The sequence below is a fragment of the Suricata suricatta genome, chromosome 4 (genome assembly GCF_006229205.1).
Source record: "Suricata suricatta isolate VVHF042 chromosome 4, meerkat_22Aug2017_6uvM2_HiC, whole genome shotgun sequence".
NCBI classification, from domain to species: domain Eukaryota; kingdom Metazoa; phylum Chordata; class Mammalia; order Carnivora; family Herpestidae; genus Suricata; species Suricata suricatta.
Genome location: NC_043703.1, coordinates 102,012,135 through 102,029,383, shown reverse-complemented (window position 1 = coordinate 102,029,383; position 17,249 = coordinate 102,012,135). Strand labels below are relative to the sequence as shown.

Sequence of the window (17,249 nt, the reverse complement as noted above, 5' to 3'; positions counted from 1 at the left end):
AATGTTACAAACTGTATTGATTTTCATAGTTTCACATTCAGTACATTTGAGTTAAGAGAGACTTTAAGTTTTAAGGGTAAAGATAGTAGATATACCAACTTTAAGTATCATAGCACTTTCAAACATTGGAATATGGTAAATACTCAGTAAGTAATAATTTTATCTTATAGAAAAAATTTGTTGATTATTTGGCCCCACTATAAGATAAACTCTATAAGGGCAGCGATTATGGTCTGTTTTGTTCACTTTTATATCCCTTTTTCTGGAGAGGAATTTAGTAAATGGTAGGTATTCAATAAGTATTTATCAAATAAATAGATGACTTAAAAATAATATTTAGACAGCCAAGGTAACCATGAGCTTAACTATTTTGATGATTCAAGAAAAATTTTATTTTGGGTGTTTTTTATTTTTATCTAGAATATTGAGAACATATAGAATTGGTCTAAGATGAGTAGTAGAATGTGGAAACCAACACTAAGAGTGTTAGCTGGAACTCTTTGGGCTCACAAGTAGTAATATTTTTCCTTTTGTTTTTTGTTAACTTTGCCATTACAATGTGCTTTATTTTCCCTTGCAGATATTTTGAAACTGCAGCATATTGTAACAGACAGATGATTTCTGTAGAGCCCAAGTTACCAGTGGGCATGAACTGCAGCCCAAATTTCTGGCACCTGGCTGAAAGGGGATTACAGCCAGATCTAAGAGAGTATACAGACCAAGCTGGAGCCCAAGAAAAGCTGCCCCAGCAACGAGCAAGGGAAAATTGGAAGGGAAAGAAGACTGTATTCGCGATACCTTCCACTCATAGATACCAACTGAGCAAGCTTCAACAAAGAAGGAAAGAAGACACTGTGCCTGAGAGGGGAGGAACCAGATCACATGATCCTCAAGTTCTCTAAGTCTTTCTCTCATCCATGACATCGTGTAACATATTTCTACCCCCAAATACTCAGCCTCCATCTTGAAGAGAAGCTGCAGTTGTAAGGAAGAACTAACATCTGAAAGCCTGAGCATTCTTTCCTAGGAGTGATAAACAAAAGCTGCAGAGACTGTACTGCACATCTAAATTGCAGGAAGAGATTATATGAGAAACAGAACATTATTATTAGAGCCCCCTCAGCTCCCACCACCCCGCAACTGAACAATGGGTTTAGAAGAAAGCAAATTAGTTATTGATAAAGAAAAGAAGCTATGGCTTTTCCAAACAGCCATGGTAGGAATCAAATTTGGAGACTGAGCTACATGGGCTTTAGCTACCAAGATAAAGAATGTCAAGAGGCTGCCTATTTCCTCTCTTCCCAGATACATTTTAAGATAGAAAAGGAAAGGAAAAATTGGCTTTCTGAAATCTTGCACTAGCAGAACAGAGCTTAACCCAAAGTGAAATTTAAGGTCACGGCTGATTTGGTTTGAAGAGTCTCAGGAAGCTCTTTCCCGACTTTTCTTTCTCTTTCTCCTCTTTTCCTTGAGCCAAACTTGTGTCTACTTCTCCCAATTAAAGGGATAGAAATTCCATGTCTAGCTTCATGTCTTGGATTAAAGGGAAGAAAATGAAATAAGAATTATAGTGATTTTAATGTATTCTAAGCTCTGTTCTGGGTGATTTAAATAGAAGAGCACAGCAGCTGGGTTATTTATGGAGCCCGTACTTGGTGCTGTACATCTTGTACAACATACACATTATCTCATTTAATCTTCATATTTCACACCAACCCAGAAGGTATTTATCTCCACTTTATAGCTGAAGACATTTGGGATTGGAAAAGATAAATGACTTATCAAAAACCACAAGTATATTAAGTGGTAAAGCAGAAACAAACATCCATGTCTCTCATTCTAAAACTAATACCCTTCCCACCAATGCAATTAATCCTGTGGAATCATTTAAACTAATACTCTTAAAAGGTATTTCTCCATAACTTCTTACCAATAATAACTTAGAAAATTCTGGATGAAACACAACAAAATCGGGATTCCTGAAGCAAACCATCTGAGGAAAGGGACAGCAAGTGGAGAGCGGGGCACTAAAGAAGACTCACTGTTATGACAAAATTTCCTATAGTGCAGGCTCAATCTACACCATCTCCAACAGTGCCAGGAGAATAGTGAATGCTGAATAAATTCTTGCTAAGTAAGTAGATGTCACTTCTCTGATGTTCTTGTTCTCACTTGCTCAATCCATATCTTCCATGCTATTAACCTAACTAGACTTCAAACCTGGAGCTGCTCTCTTACCAGGAATGATTTTAAGAGAACTGACACCAGTGCCAACACCAATTTACACAAATGAAAATGGGTTCTGGAATTTATTCCACTTCCTACTCTTGGACTCTTGCCCATTTGGTTCTGTATTTTACTAGATGTGTATCTCCTGGGGGATACAGCTCTCTCATCTACCCTAATAAAAATTAGGATAATTAGATGCATGTTCACCTTGAATAGACACTGTGAAAATGCCTTTCCTAGAAGAGCTTAACTTCAAACAATTTTATTCTATTGAAAATTGCATGTGTAAACTTTTGCATAGCAGACCTACAAGACTGCAAGGCAAGTTCAAACACTAGCCTCAGGCAACTCAACTGCTGAAAAGAGGCACAGAAACTGGAAACAGTTAAAAGAATAAAGGAAAGGTAAAGGAAGAAATTATAATAAATCTATAACGAGGACCTGTAAATTTTCTTGGTGGAACGATTCTGATTAGGCATAGACAGAGGAATTGTTCTATAAATTACGAAGTACCAAAGTAACCTTGGATTTTTCCAGTTTTCTTGGCAATGACTCCCTCCATCATTGACCCAAATGCTCACTCATAATCACACATCTGTGGTCACTCTGCCTGTACCTCACTGTCCCAGGGCATAGTTCAAACCTCACCCTCTGCACTTTTAGCCAAGAAAAACTTACTAGAAATCTCAGGAACATTTGCATACTGAAGAATTCACTTAAAGACAGTCCAGTGTTTTAATGACCCAAATAGGTGAGTCAGCTTTAGTAATATTCTTAAATTAGTAGAAATTCTAACTTTAGTAGAATTCTTTAATTCGGGAAAAGATGTCATGAGCCTGTGGAGCTAAACAAAATGGTGATCAAATATTGTCTCAGGCACTTACTGACTGCATAGCTTTGGGCAACATCAATCAATGAGCAAAAATCTTCTGGCACAAAGTTGGCAATTATACATTGTAGTTACAGCTATTACCCTTTGTCATTAAACAGTATCATTAAAATATGTGGCAGTGTCTGACAGGCTGCTCTTGCTCAGTAAATGCCAATTTAGTCAGAATCTGCACTCCATATAACCAACTCATAAGAGCATCTCTGGTGCCTGATTATTTAGAAAGAGAAAATATACCATCCGTGCAACATAACAGAGTAAGACTTTGTTCTTTTTCATCTGTGAAAGAAATATGATTAAATTTTTCATAAGTTGCTCCATTTAGTGCTGCAATGATGGGATTTTTTTTGTGAAAGCCAAGTCTGGGAAAAGATAAATATCAAACCTCAACCACTGAACCCTCTTCTACTATTTAAGAAAACCGTCAACATAAGAAACTAAAAACATTAACGTTGCATAACCATATATGCAGGCCAGTTGGAGTGGAAGAAAACAGTATTTTTTTCTCCAGTTCTAACTTCACTAAATCGAGTGACTTTTTGGTTTTTAAAGATAGAGTAATGCCCTGGGAGTTATAGCACTCACTCTGCCAATTTGTGGAGAGAAAGCCTGTATTTTTGGTAGTGGGAACAGCTGATAAATCTGCTAAAGATACTGCTATCTCTACCAAGTCTTAAGATATAAAGATGTGAAAAGAGGATGGGAATCACACACACCAGGGAGGACTTCTTTACCACATTAAAGTAGATCACAGTAGATCAGATAATGATACCAACAGTGTTACACTGGGGTAGAAAACTAAACATGTTTCAGGTAAATTCAGATGGATGCTATCAGAGAGCTGTCACTTTTAGACTGGAGTTGGAGAGATTGCAATATTTGAAAGAATGACTGTAAATAATGTCTGGAGTCCAACAGAGGAGAGGGATGACTCTTAGAGAGAAAAGGAGGCAGCACAGTTCCTGTAGATTCAATGGAAGCCAACAAGGATGAAGCCAAGAACAAATGATTTCATAATTCAACCTTAAGACTGGCTTTCTTTGTGCTGGGTGTGTAAAGAGGGATATACACAAGATTGCTTCAGGGTTTCCATACCCCAAAGATGTGGTCCTGAATATTTCTGCGTGTGTACGTGTGTGTGTGTGTGTGTGTGTGTGTGTGTGTGTGTGTGTGTGTAAAAAAGAGAGAGAAGGGGGTAGAGGGTGTATCAATCTAACAGGTTGGAGATAATTCCTTGTATATCTTTAGTGACCTCTTTATATTCCAAATCATAGTAAGTAGTCCAAATTAACAATATAATCTGACTTCTCTGTCTTTAGAATTCTTAGTCTTCACAACGGACAGGCCTGCTATTGTTCTCAGAACTCTTGGGGCTTTCCAGTCTTTCTCATCCATATAAATAAGATCTGCCATATTGTGTACTTTTTTTTAAATTGGTGAGTTGGTGACATTCTTAAAAAATATATTCTCTACTCTCTAGTCTCTTAAATATAATATACTGAACATAACCTAAGTTTTTTCTAATATATGAGTCATTATAATGAGTACTCACTATACTACTGTAGATTGCTGAGGGAGTTAGAGCAATTAGCCCCTACATTCAATGGCTCCTGTCTGTTGCAAACTTTTTGTATCTATTTTTAAGTTCCTTTTTGTAAATATTAGGCTATAACTTGTCATTGTGTCACCCATATGAGTCATTGCAACTAGTTACTTATTATGAGCTGAGAAAAAGACCAACTTTCTAAAAGTGTATGTTGAAAAGAGGCAATAAAATTGAATGAGAATCTTAAAATCTCTTGGAATAAAGTGCCAAAAATTTAATGTATAAATTTTGTGGAATGATTGTTAAAGTGTGATATGATTTAAATATGAGATAATTCTTAAGGTTGAAGAAAGCCTAAGAAAGTAAATTTGACATTAGCTCAATAATATATTGATCAAAGCAATCTGTTTAAATATTGCAGGAGGGTGAAGCCCTAAGTTTTCACAAAGATATGATTATTACAGTGAAACCCAGGGATTTATCTTTACTCTTACTCCCTTCAGAATATTTTGATTTGTTGAAAGAGTAGCAAAATCTAGAGACCACTTGGGATGGGGTCAGTTGGACCAAGTCAGTTCCATAGTTTTGTCTTTCCTAGGCTAGTGGCAATCAGCAGTTCTAAATTTGATTCACTCAGCAAGAACTGTGAACTTGAACATTACCAAGATTAGCACTAATACTGAAAGTGGTGTGGCAGGAGAAAGAGAAGTTTAGCAATGTCCAGGGGAAGGACCTACTAGCAAGAATACTAATTAATTAATTAAACTAAATATTTATTTAAAACTTAACATGTACAGGGCACTCTTCTAGAGGCTGGAAATATAGAGATGTCTTGCCCCATGGAAGTTACAGATGAATGGACAATATTCAAAAAGATAAGACAGATAAATCCCATCTTGTAGGAGGACAATACTAAATAGTCGGAGGTAGAATGACAACGGTCCAGCAACCCCGAAATCTAGGTTGGATATCCAAGTGACAACCCAGAAGGCTAGGTTTAAGATGGTATTCTGATACTAGAGCTGGAATAAACTATACACATACATACACATATACACATAGATATACATATACACAGTTCCCGGGGCTTTCATAACAAATTAGCACTAAGTTGATGACGTAAATAACCTAAACATATTATCTCACAATTCTAGAAGCCAGAAGTAGGAAAACAAAGCATGGTCATAGCCATGACTCCTCCAAAGGTTCTAAGCAAGAACCCATTCTTGCCTCTTTCAGCTTCTAGCGGTTCCAGGCATTTCTTGACTTGTGGCTACATAACACTCATCTTTGTCCATCTTCAAATGACTTCCATTTGTCTCCCTAGGTCTCTCCTCTGGGCATCTTTTATAAGAACACTTGTCATTGGATTTAGAATCAAATCCAGGATAATCTTATCTCAAAATATTTAATTTAATTACATGTGAAGACCCTATTTCTATGTATGGTCTTGTTCACAGGTTCAGTTCCAGGTGGACCTATCTTTTGGGGGGACTACTATTCAACTCACTACATTATATTAATGGAACTTTCTCTGAGACCACAAAATTCTTTGTAAATACCTGATTTCTCTCATTGCATTATTAGTTATTCTATTTTTATCATCTTCATACAGCTCCTGAAAAGCAAGGATGATTCATTTACACCTTTTCATCCCCAAATACCACACCTCATCCCTTCATGCATACAAATACTTAACATATTATTAATATGCTAATAAAATTAGTGAATATTCCCACAAAAGCTCTTTAGTTAGAGTTTTGGGATGTAAGCAAACAAAACTCATTCTAGCTACTAGGAAAAGGAGGAAATTGTAACAAATCAGATTGAAGTAGTATCCAGAATCAAAGAAATAGCTAAAGAACCAGGTTTAAAAAGAGAAAGAGCCAGGGCAGCCCTGGGAATTCAGAGAGCGTGTGCCAACGCACAACTTCTTCAGGGAGCTGTGCTAGCACCATGCTGTTCCAAACAGGAAATGCTACAAAAATTTGGCTACTTAAGTTTTAATTAATTAAAATTAAATAAAACTACAGCACAGTTTTTCAGTTACACTAGCCACACTTCAAGTTCACAGTCATTAGTCTCACATGACTAGCGGCTATTCTCAACAGCACAGAGGTGTAATATTTCCATGATTGCAGATATACCTATTGGATAGCACTGTGCTAGAATGAGTCAGCCTCTTACATGAATCAACCCCATTCATTTCTCCATCCTGTGTCATGCCACTGAAAATTAAAATTCTGGAGAGAGCTTCTTTCGCTGAGCCTGAGTTACACATCTACCACTTTCTGACGATTGTACAGAACACATCAATGGAGAGCAATATCCAGACTACACATAATATAGAAAACATACTTTCTCCAAAGGGAATTGCAGCTCTAATATTAGAAGCAGCAGGAGTGGAATCTGGGTGGACAAAGAAATAAAAATGTACACTATATATACCTATTCTTTCACACTCATACATATATTCACTGTAATTTTAATGTGAGAATAAAGATGGCATTGCCAGATATTCTTCATTTATCAGTCAGCTAATTACAACAGAAGGCAACCCCTTTCAAGCCCCCGTTCCCTAGACAGGTATCTAGGCTGGGGTATGCGGAGCTGTTTGATGGCATGTCAAAAATCCCAGCAGGTAGGGCAAAATCAGAAAGAGCCCTGGAACCATTTGCTTGGTCCCTTTATATATGAATTATACTTTCCTTTAAGCCCAGTCTGGTGATAAAGGAATTGAATATACTTATCAAGTTTGGGAGGGCTAGCATTCCTCGCTGCAAAGGGTCACTTTTTATTATGCAGCAGCCTCCAGCTTGAGCAGGAAAGGAGGGAAAAGGGGTTTATTTGTCAGGGCACAGCATCACCAATACATTCGTTTTCACTATACAAACTGCCTTTGTTCAATATTTCTAGGTTGATTTATGATTGCAGATCATATCTCATTGTTCCTTGCGGAGTGCTGGTGGCATGCACGCAGGAAAAAATATCTAAACCGTAAACTGGTTGCAGTATGAATTTCACAGTCAATCTGCCAAGAATTCAGCACCTCTCTCTCTACCACGGTTTGGACAAGGAAAAGCAGTCATTCCAGGCATGAGAATAAGAATCAGAAATTGAGATTAGGCTGGTAACCAAGAGCCTGAACTTTGGGAATAAATTAAATAATAAACAAATGGCAATTATTCACTGCCACGTAGGTCACTCAGGTAGACGTGAGCTCAGTTTTTGCTTTCTCTGCTAGCACTAGAGACTTTTCTGGTGAGGAGAAGTTCACATTTTCTAGTTGCTTGCAGCTATTCGGATGTACTCTTCATCAGTGTTACAGAGTGGAAATAATGTCTACTCTATATTTGGCTCTATGAACCTTCAGCTCCAGGGGATGAGCCTAAAATTAGCATTAGAAAATCACCCCTGGACTCACTAGAACTGATGAAGATGTCTGTTTTCAGGGAACACCACAGCCAGAGGAAAGCTTTCTTTCGTAAAGAAATAAACAGCAGTCCACTGCTGAGGATAACTTAAGGACAAAATCAAAAAGGCAAAGAAAAAAGGCCCCACATATACTGAGACACAGAGAACCAGGGAAGGATGCTTCAATAAAGAAATCATTACTCTTCCAAGCCCGCCCCCCACCACACACACACACACACACACACACACACACACACACACACACACACACCATGCTCTCACATGATCCCACTTAAGGACGGATCCCACTTATAGAAAATTATTTCGCATATGACTTTTTTTTTTTATTGTACAAGGAACTACAAGGGGCAAATCCCTGGTCATGTTTGCAGATGAGTGATTTGTAACCCAGTCCTTAAATGGGTTTCACTAGCAGGCTCCTTCTTCACAGCCCCCATGGCCCAAGTATGGCATAAACAGAACACAGGCATTGTTGCTTACATCTCAGAATAAACTGCATGTGGGCCAGATCTGGAAATACAGAGCTGATTGCGGCATAAGATAGTTTTGTATTCCCAGCCCCCCAGGATGTTGTATAGTAGAAAAGCATTTACTTTCTAACATTTTCATTACCTTATATTTATTTTTATTATTTTGATTTTGCATCATGACATCGCTTATGGTGGCTACCTTTCTCTATTATGATTGTTATCTAGCTCAACTTTCCCAAGGACCCATAAAGAGCCACTTCTTCATTATATATGCCCCCAAGGTAAATCCACTTAAAAATAAGTTTTAACAAGCAATCCTTATCCTGACAAATAGTTCTCTCCTCTTGTTACCAGGAAAGAGAGACTAGAATAGAGCAAATCTAAATAGGATGTTAAAATGGGATGTTTCTGATTGCCTGCTCTGGGGAAGTGCTCAAAGTACATTTTGGAAATGTGCCTTTATTATGGAAAGTGGCAGTCAGCACTGCTGACTAAAGTTCTTTAGCTCTCACTCTCTTTGACACATGCTAATTCCTGGGATCACCGCTTCCAGACTCTGTTGGCTCAGTGCTCTCTGCTTCTAAGATTCCCCACAAGAAATTACTAGCACATTTGCAGTGTGTAGTGGTTTTTTTCTACCAGAATTTTGTTGGCTGTCTTTAAGAAACATCCAAATAAAACATTTTAATTTAAAAACTAAGGATCAATGGCAAATCACTTCCATTCCATTATTTTATTGTCCCAGTATATAAGTAGAAAGAGAAAGGAAGAGCAGAAAGCAAAATCAGAACTAACTGCCTATTGGGTCAGGTACTTGACACATGTTGTATCTTTCATCCTCACAGTAACAAACCCATTTTACAAATGAGGAATCTAAGGTTCTGAAAGGTTAAGTCACTTGCTATGGATATAAGTAGTATAATTATTACAATAGGATTTTCACAATCTTTAGTGCCTAAAACTCTGGAAAGTAAAACTCTGGACTTTCTGGCAGGTTGAATGTGGGGAATGAGAAGAAGGAGGAAGTTAAAGGGAAATCCAGGGAAGCATTTCAAAAGGGTTTCCTATTGTCCAGGATGCTAGTGGATGCCATGCACACACACAAGAAGAGTTATCTTCAAGTGACGTGGACTTGATCAGAATTTCTTGGGCTTTAAATGCTAATGTAACTGACGTTCCAAGAAAGTGATGGTATATGTATGGTTTAAAAACTTATACTCAATCATGGAGCATCTCAAGACTCAGTCATATTGTTCTCCTTTAGAACCCCGTACTGAGTTGTCCAGAAATTGTGTTTATTAAAAAATACACAAAGAAAACATTTCAAATGTAAGCTTTGGGAAAAGGTAAATTTACTGTCTTCTTTAAAACAGAAATAAAAGTGGTTTTCTTAAATACTTATTCGTTTTTCAACTGTGATGTTTAAAAATTATGAGAGTAATTGGGAAGGTTCTAAATACCCCAGTTCTCCCTCTTTCTGGACATATACAACCTTAACTCACTCGAAACCAGTGACTGCAACTATAATTTTACACGTAACTGTAATTACTTTGACTACTGGCATGGAGACATGAGTAGTATGCCTCACTCAAGCCAGGAACTTTCAAAAATGTATGGGCTTTGTCACGTTCTCTTTTCCTGTCATCATGGCTGGCCGTCTGCTGTAACACAGCTTCTCACCTTGGTATTCTGGATTGAGGAAAACACAGAGCAGAGCCCCAGCTAACACTTAGTGGACAAAAATAAGATAGACAGACAGAGAGAGTGTGCACCTGTTTGAAGTCACTGGAATTTAGTCTATTTGATGAACTTAGGTAGCATGGTATAGTATAAAAAAATCACACAGAAAATAAGAAATGACAGTATTAAGCTTTCATTTGTTACTTGCCAGCTTGGTAAATAGTTGCAAAATTCATTCAACCTCTTCAGAGTCTCTGGGAAAATAATAAGTGCCTTCTTCACAGAAGTGTTCTGAGAATCAAATGAGAATATCCAAGGGTGTAATTTGTAGTCTATAAAGCACATTACATGTAAAATGTCTTATTCTTCAAGTTTTAAATGTGATAAAAATATCTATAAACAATTAATGGCATATTTATATTAGTGTGGCTTCTATCAATTTTAATACTGGTAGTCAAATGACATCGTTTACACCCTTATTGGTTTATCTATGTTCTATTTGTTTCAGATCTTAATAAGAATCAATCATATTATTTAGTTACCTTCAACTATCACAAATACAAGTGCCATTTATACTTATTTAACCTTATCTGGCTACTAATTATTAAATTATAAAGGCACAAACTAATCATAAAAAGAGCTTGTATGTTCCAAATACATCTTTAAGTTTATTCTAAGTTCAACTCATTTCCCTAATTCTCGCTATTCACTGACTGTAAATCAATTTCCTCTAATAGCTGCATTCACTAAGAAACAGGCTAGAGAGGAGGACTGGAAGAAGGTAGGAAATGCATGGCTCTGACTGTCCAGAATAGCCACAAGACTATCTAGACAACACTTTACTAAAGTGATAGAAGAAACAGACAAATGATAAAGATAAGTAAGTATTTCCACTGAGAGTACTTTACTATCACGAAGAACTCAACATCATATTCCCTTCAGAACTGCCTCCTTCATTGTCTCTCTGTCACTTCTCAATTCTAGGCTTTCTGTATCACTTGGCCATGTACCCTAATGGGGCTTCCTATTGTCAAGTTCTTCTCTTCCAAACATGCCCACATTTGTTCCAGTTGCCTTTGTGTTCCATTAATATATGAAGATAGCCACGTTACTTTCTTTTTCAAAAGAATTTAATGGCCCCAGGGCAGCTGAAGGGCTCAGTTAGTTAAGCATCTGACTCTTGATCTCAGCTCTGGTCTTGATCTCACGGTCATGAGTTCAAACCTCACATTGGGCTTCATGCTGGATGTGAAGGCTACTTTAAAAAAAAAATTTAATGGTCCCAAAGCATTTAACTGAAGAGGACTGGAATACACCTAATCAGCCTACCACCTCAGATCCTTCTTGTCTACGTAAATAGGGTGAAAAGTAATTCTACTCCCAACTTCAGGCATGTATGCAACTGCTTACTCCATCCTTGAATTCAGTAGCACTGTTAAAAAATAAACTTTAATACACACCTCTGATCCATGAGGATTGAGGCTACCATGTGCACAGCTAGACCACTTCTCTCTGCCAATGAGGCTGACTGGACAGATATAGTGTTTGCTGCACAGCTTTCTAACTAATATTCCTCTGACCCCTTCTTAGAACTTGAATAAAGGCATTAGAATCTATCATCATGAACAGGATGTCAATTTCAGGAGCACAATCTTTTCCTGGATCTAAACTTATTCACATACTAAATGAGGAGGAGGAGGAGGAGGAGGAGGAGGAGGAGGGAGGGAGGGGGAAGGGCGGAAGGAGGAGGGAGGAGGAAGAAGAATTTCTTCCAGGCCTGGGAAATATACCTTCCTAAGGAAGTAAATAGTATTGTGAGTCCCATAATCTTCTGTATACTGCCTTTAAAATTTCTTTGATAGAGGCCCTAAAATGTGACATATATATATATATATATATATATATATATATATATATATATATATCAGTCTAATCAAACTTGCAAAGAATACAGAATCCTTAACAGAGGATTTTCAATTGTGAAAACGGTCTACTAGTGAAATTCAACAATTAAACATGTCCAAAGAAGTTGCTTATTACTTGTTTCCATCCCTGCTGTCTGGCTTCCAAGCAGCACCAGACATTTCAAAGCACTGAAGGAAAATCAGATGGTGAAAGGGAGGGAGAAGGCAGTTTATTTCTTCAGCTTGCTTTCTGCCTCCCTTTCTGCAGTGACTGTATCTCTTCCATGGCTCCTTGCTAGGCCTACCCTCTGTGACTTAGCTCCCACAAGCTAAACCTTATTCCAGCTGAGCTTCTGGCTCTCACAGGATCAATCTCACTTCTAAATTCTGGAAACAGTATCCTCCTCTCCCTAGGAGTGATAGCTCTCTTCTCCTAGTGCTGATCAGTGACACTTCATTTGGGTTCTCCATTCTGTGATCACTTATGTAATCTATCAATTGTTTTAAATTCCTTTCTGTTAAGAGCATTATGCTAAGTGAAATAAGTCAGTCAGAGAAAGACAGATATCTTATGTTTCCACTCATATGTGGAACCTGAGTAACGTAACAGAAGACCATGGGGGAAGGGAAAGGGAAAAAAGTATTTACAAACAGAGCAGGAGGGAGGAAAACCATAAGAGACTCTTTTTTTTTAAATAGTTTATCATCAAATTGGTTTCCATATAACACCCAGGGCTCTTCCCCACAAGTGCCCTCCTCCATTACCACCACCTCTTTTTGCTCCCCCTTCAGCCCTCAGTTAGTTTTCAGTATTCAAATGTCTCTCATGATTTGCATCCCTCTCTCTTCCCAACTCTCTTTCCCCCTTCCCCTCCCCATGGTCCTCTGTTAGGTTTCTCCTGTTGGACCTATGAGTGCAAACATATGGTATCTGTCCTTCTCTGCCCTATTTCACTTAGCATGACACCGCTGAAGTCCATCCACTTTGCTACAAATGGCCATATTTCATTCTTTCTCATTGCCATGTAGTACTCCATTGTATGTATGTATGTGTGTGTGTGTGTGTGTGTGTGTGTGTGTGTGTGTATGTGTATATATATACACACCACATCTTCTTGATCCATTCATCAGGTGATGGACATTTAGGCTCTTTCCATGATTTGGCTATTGTAGACAGTGCTGGTATAAATACAGAGAACAAACTGAAGGTTGATGGAGGATGGCAGAGAAAGGAGAAAATGGGTGAGGGGCACTGAGGAGGGAGGGCCCTTGTTGGGATGAGCACTGGATGTTGTATGTAAGCAATGAATTATGGGCACCTATCCCCAAAACCAAGAGCACACTGTACACACTGTATGTTGCCCAATTTGACAATAAATTCTATTTTTTTAATTCCTTTCTATTAACATACATAGGGTGTTTTGGGGGCACCTGGGTGGCTCAGTCATTTGAGCGTCTGATTCTCAGCTCAGGTCATGATCCCAGGGTCATGGTATTGAGCCCCATGCTGGGCTCTGTGCTAAGCACAGAGTAAAATACTCTCTTTCTCTTTCTCTCTCTCTCTCTCTCCCTCTGTCCTCTCCTGCCCCCCATACACACACACTCTATCTCTCTAAAATAAAGAAATAAAATATATAGAGTAGTTTATAGAGTCGTTTTAATGCCCTGGGTAGACCCTAATATAGAGAATGTCCATTAAAACACAATCAGCCTCAAAAAAATCAAGCAAACAAATAGGATTAGCAAAGAAGAAACCAATATCAGAATCAGAGTGACCATTCAGGTGAATATTCAGGCATGTGGCCTCTCTTGTCCTAATGGCAACTAGGATGTATAGAAATGGAAGAAATGGAGACTCACTCTGTCTAGATTCAGCAATGCTTTTAAAGCTATTTTCTTATTCTGATTTTGAAACTCATGGAGTTTTATCTACACAAAGGGTACTAACCAGTGGATACAAGTGTCCTATCCTGGTAATGCTTTATTTTTATTTTAAAATTTAAAAAATCCTTCTAGTTTCAACCATCAGTACCTGAAAAGACTGGTAAATGTGAGACTGTTCATGAGGTACTCCTCTTCATTTACCAGAATATGAGAATTCTGAGGCCAAAGCCCATTCTCCTAGTCAACAAATGCCTGCCTTCCACAGGCCTCAGCCAGTTAGGATGTTACAAACTTTTCCTTAACTATAAATACTCTGTAAGTGAAATGTGCCCTACTTTGCTCACAGAGAAGTTGTGAACGTAAAAGGAGATTATACATAAAAAAAACACTCTTTGAATATTACACAGCCATAAAAAAGGATGAAATCATGTCATTTGAGACAACATGGATAGATCTAGAGGATATTATGCTAAGTGAACTAAGGCAGAATGAGAAAGACAAATACCAAATGATTTCACTTATATGTGGAATCTAAAAAAAAAAAAAAAACCACTGAATAAACAACAACAAAAAAGCAGCATCAGACCTATAAACACAGAGAACTGATGGTTGCCAGAGGGGATGAAAGAGTATGGGTGGGCAAAATGGGTGAAGGAGAGCTGGGGATACAGGCTTCTAGTTACGGAATGAAATAGTCTTGGGAATAAAGGGCACAACATAGAAAACTTAAGTGTTGTTGGTGACAGATGTCAGCTACAGTTGTGGTGAGCACAGCATAACATAAAGAGAGGTTGAATCAGTATGCTATACAACAGAAACTAAAGTTACATTGCCTGCTATACTCCAATAATTTTTTAAAACACTGAGTTATGAAAGAGAGTAATAGAAAACATGAACAAGTGTGTTGATATTGATTTTTTTCTTCATTAAATTTTAAATCTCCTAACTAGATACATAATGTAGAAGAGTTGAAAGATGTGTACATTCCATGAAGACTAGACTATAAACTCACTGACCTAATTAAATTTCATTCTAATTCACTTAATGTGTTACATCAGAACATTAATTGTAACATTAGACTAGGAGTATATTTAAAAAATAAGGAATAGTATATCAAATATAAAAGAACTATATTAAAGTCCAATTTGGGATCATATGGAATGCAAGTAACTTAGGATAGTACATGGGCATAGAAAACATGTTATTAAATTTCCTTGGAGAATAAAAAATTTATAGAGAAAAAATATAAACAGAAAAATCATATAAATCCATATAAATTAATTATAAAGCTAAAAATATTTATTGGTTACTTCAAATACCTATAAGCAACCAGAAACAGAAACACAAAGTGTACTTTCAAGGAATTCAGTGTAATACGGAAGACAAATGGATATACAAGTGATTATATGACAATTGAGAAGGGCAATAATAAAAAATAAGTACAAGATATAGAGGAAGGACATAAAAGCAAGTGATTACTTCTACCTTGGGATTTTAAGGAAGATCTTCAGAGGAGATAATGCAGGCCATGATTCTGATAAGCCGATTGGCTTTCTCAGGTGGATGAATAGTAGAATAGAAAGGGAGAATTCCACACAGAAAATAGATTTACAAAAGCAAAAAAGTATACAATCACATGGCATGTTCAGGAAACTATAATTAGATCCATATACTGGGGGCAGAGTGTGTGTATATCGTGACAAAAGAAGGGAAATGAGCAAGACAGGAGAGGTTGCAGGGGTCACAACATGAGTGGGCTAACATTCAAAGCTAGCAAGCTTTTGCCTTCTACATTTAGGCAATCAGATGGTACAAGGTTTAAAATAGTGGAGCATCATAATCAGATTAGCATGTTAAAAAGATGACTTTAATGACTATGTAGACAATGAACTGGAGTAAAAGTGACAAGGGACAACATAACTAGTTACACATATTCAATGAATTTTTTTAATCTTGTTTTAATGTTTTATTTATTTTAGGAAGAGAGAGAGACAGCATGAGCAGGGGAGGGTCAGAGAGAGAAGGAGACAGAGAATCTAAAGACAGACTCCAGGCTCTGAGCTAGCTGTCAGCACAGAGCCCAATGTGGGGCTCAAACCCATGAACTGTGAGATCATGACCTGAGCCGAAGTCGGACACTTAATTGACTGAGCCACCCAAGTGCCCCTCAATGAATTTTTAAAATACATACACCCAAAGCTTTTACTCCTGCTAGAACTCATAATCTCAATCAATTGGGCAACCAAAAAGGCAAAATGGTAGGTTAAAGCCTAGAGATTTTGCCTCCCTCGCATCACCCTCCATATCCGAGTTCTAAGCCTCTTCTTTCTTCACTGTATCTTCCATTAAACTTAGATCCATTTTCATTCCTTTGAAGCAAAATTAATATCATAATCTAGCTAATTGTCATTTCCAGACATGAAACAGGATATAAACCCAACCAGGTGTGACTTTGGTATAAACCTGCCAAGCATATGAAGAGGACAGGAGACAGAGGGTGGACAGAAGTGATGTTGGAAAAAGCAGTGAATGAAGAAAGCTTCTTATTTCATGTCTAAGAATGAATAGCAAGAGGTTAATGTGGGTCCCTCTTGGCAAGACCATTTGCATCCCTAGTTACACCCATGGCATGAGGTACATAGCAGTATTTCCATAAATGTTGAAAGGAAGAAAAGACTTAAAATGGGAGAATGAGAGAGTGGGAAGGAAGCAGAAAGGAAATAGAGAAGAAAAAAGGAAGGATGAAAGAAGAAAAAGGAGGAGAGAGGGGATAAAACAAGGAAGAACAGGAAGGAAGAAGAGGGAAGGAAGTAAAATAAAAGGAAAATTTCATTCAGAGGACTTAACCATTCTAGCAAAATACATTAACTTTATAAAGGGACAAATTCTGCAAACTAAAATATCTAAACAAGCTTCATTCTACATATAAAATCATGATTAAAATCAGATTATTTTTCTCAAGTCTCAAGTTTTCATGATAAACATAGATGTTGACAGTTTAGCCCTCAGGGAAATTCAGGAAGCCAGGAATTGCTCACTCAGCTGTGACACCACTGACAAAGATCTAAAAAGACTAGAATATTTGGTGAAGGAAAAAAAATCACTAGATTCATGAATGCTTTGATTTGATCAACAGTATTTTTTTGATATGCAGAGAACACATGTCAGAAAGATGGACAAGATCAGCTCCCAAGAGGCTAAAGACATCAGCT

General features: G+C 37.5%; 1 long non-coding RNA gene across 1 annotated transcript in view; it reads right to left on the bottom strand.

The window, feature by feature from the left end:
* Positions 1 to 10,426: 10,426 nt before the first annotated feature.
* The window catches only part of LOC115289250, a 61,589-nt gene continuing 54,766 nt past the window's right edge, over positions 10,427 to 17,249 (bottom strand). The window contains exon 3 of the long non-coding RNA XR_003907508.1: positions 10,427 to 10,540. This is a non-coding gene — a long non-coding RNA (uncharacterized LOC115289250). The remainder of the gene's footprint in view (positions 10,541 to 17,249) is intronic.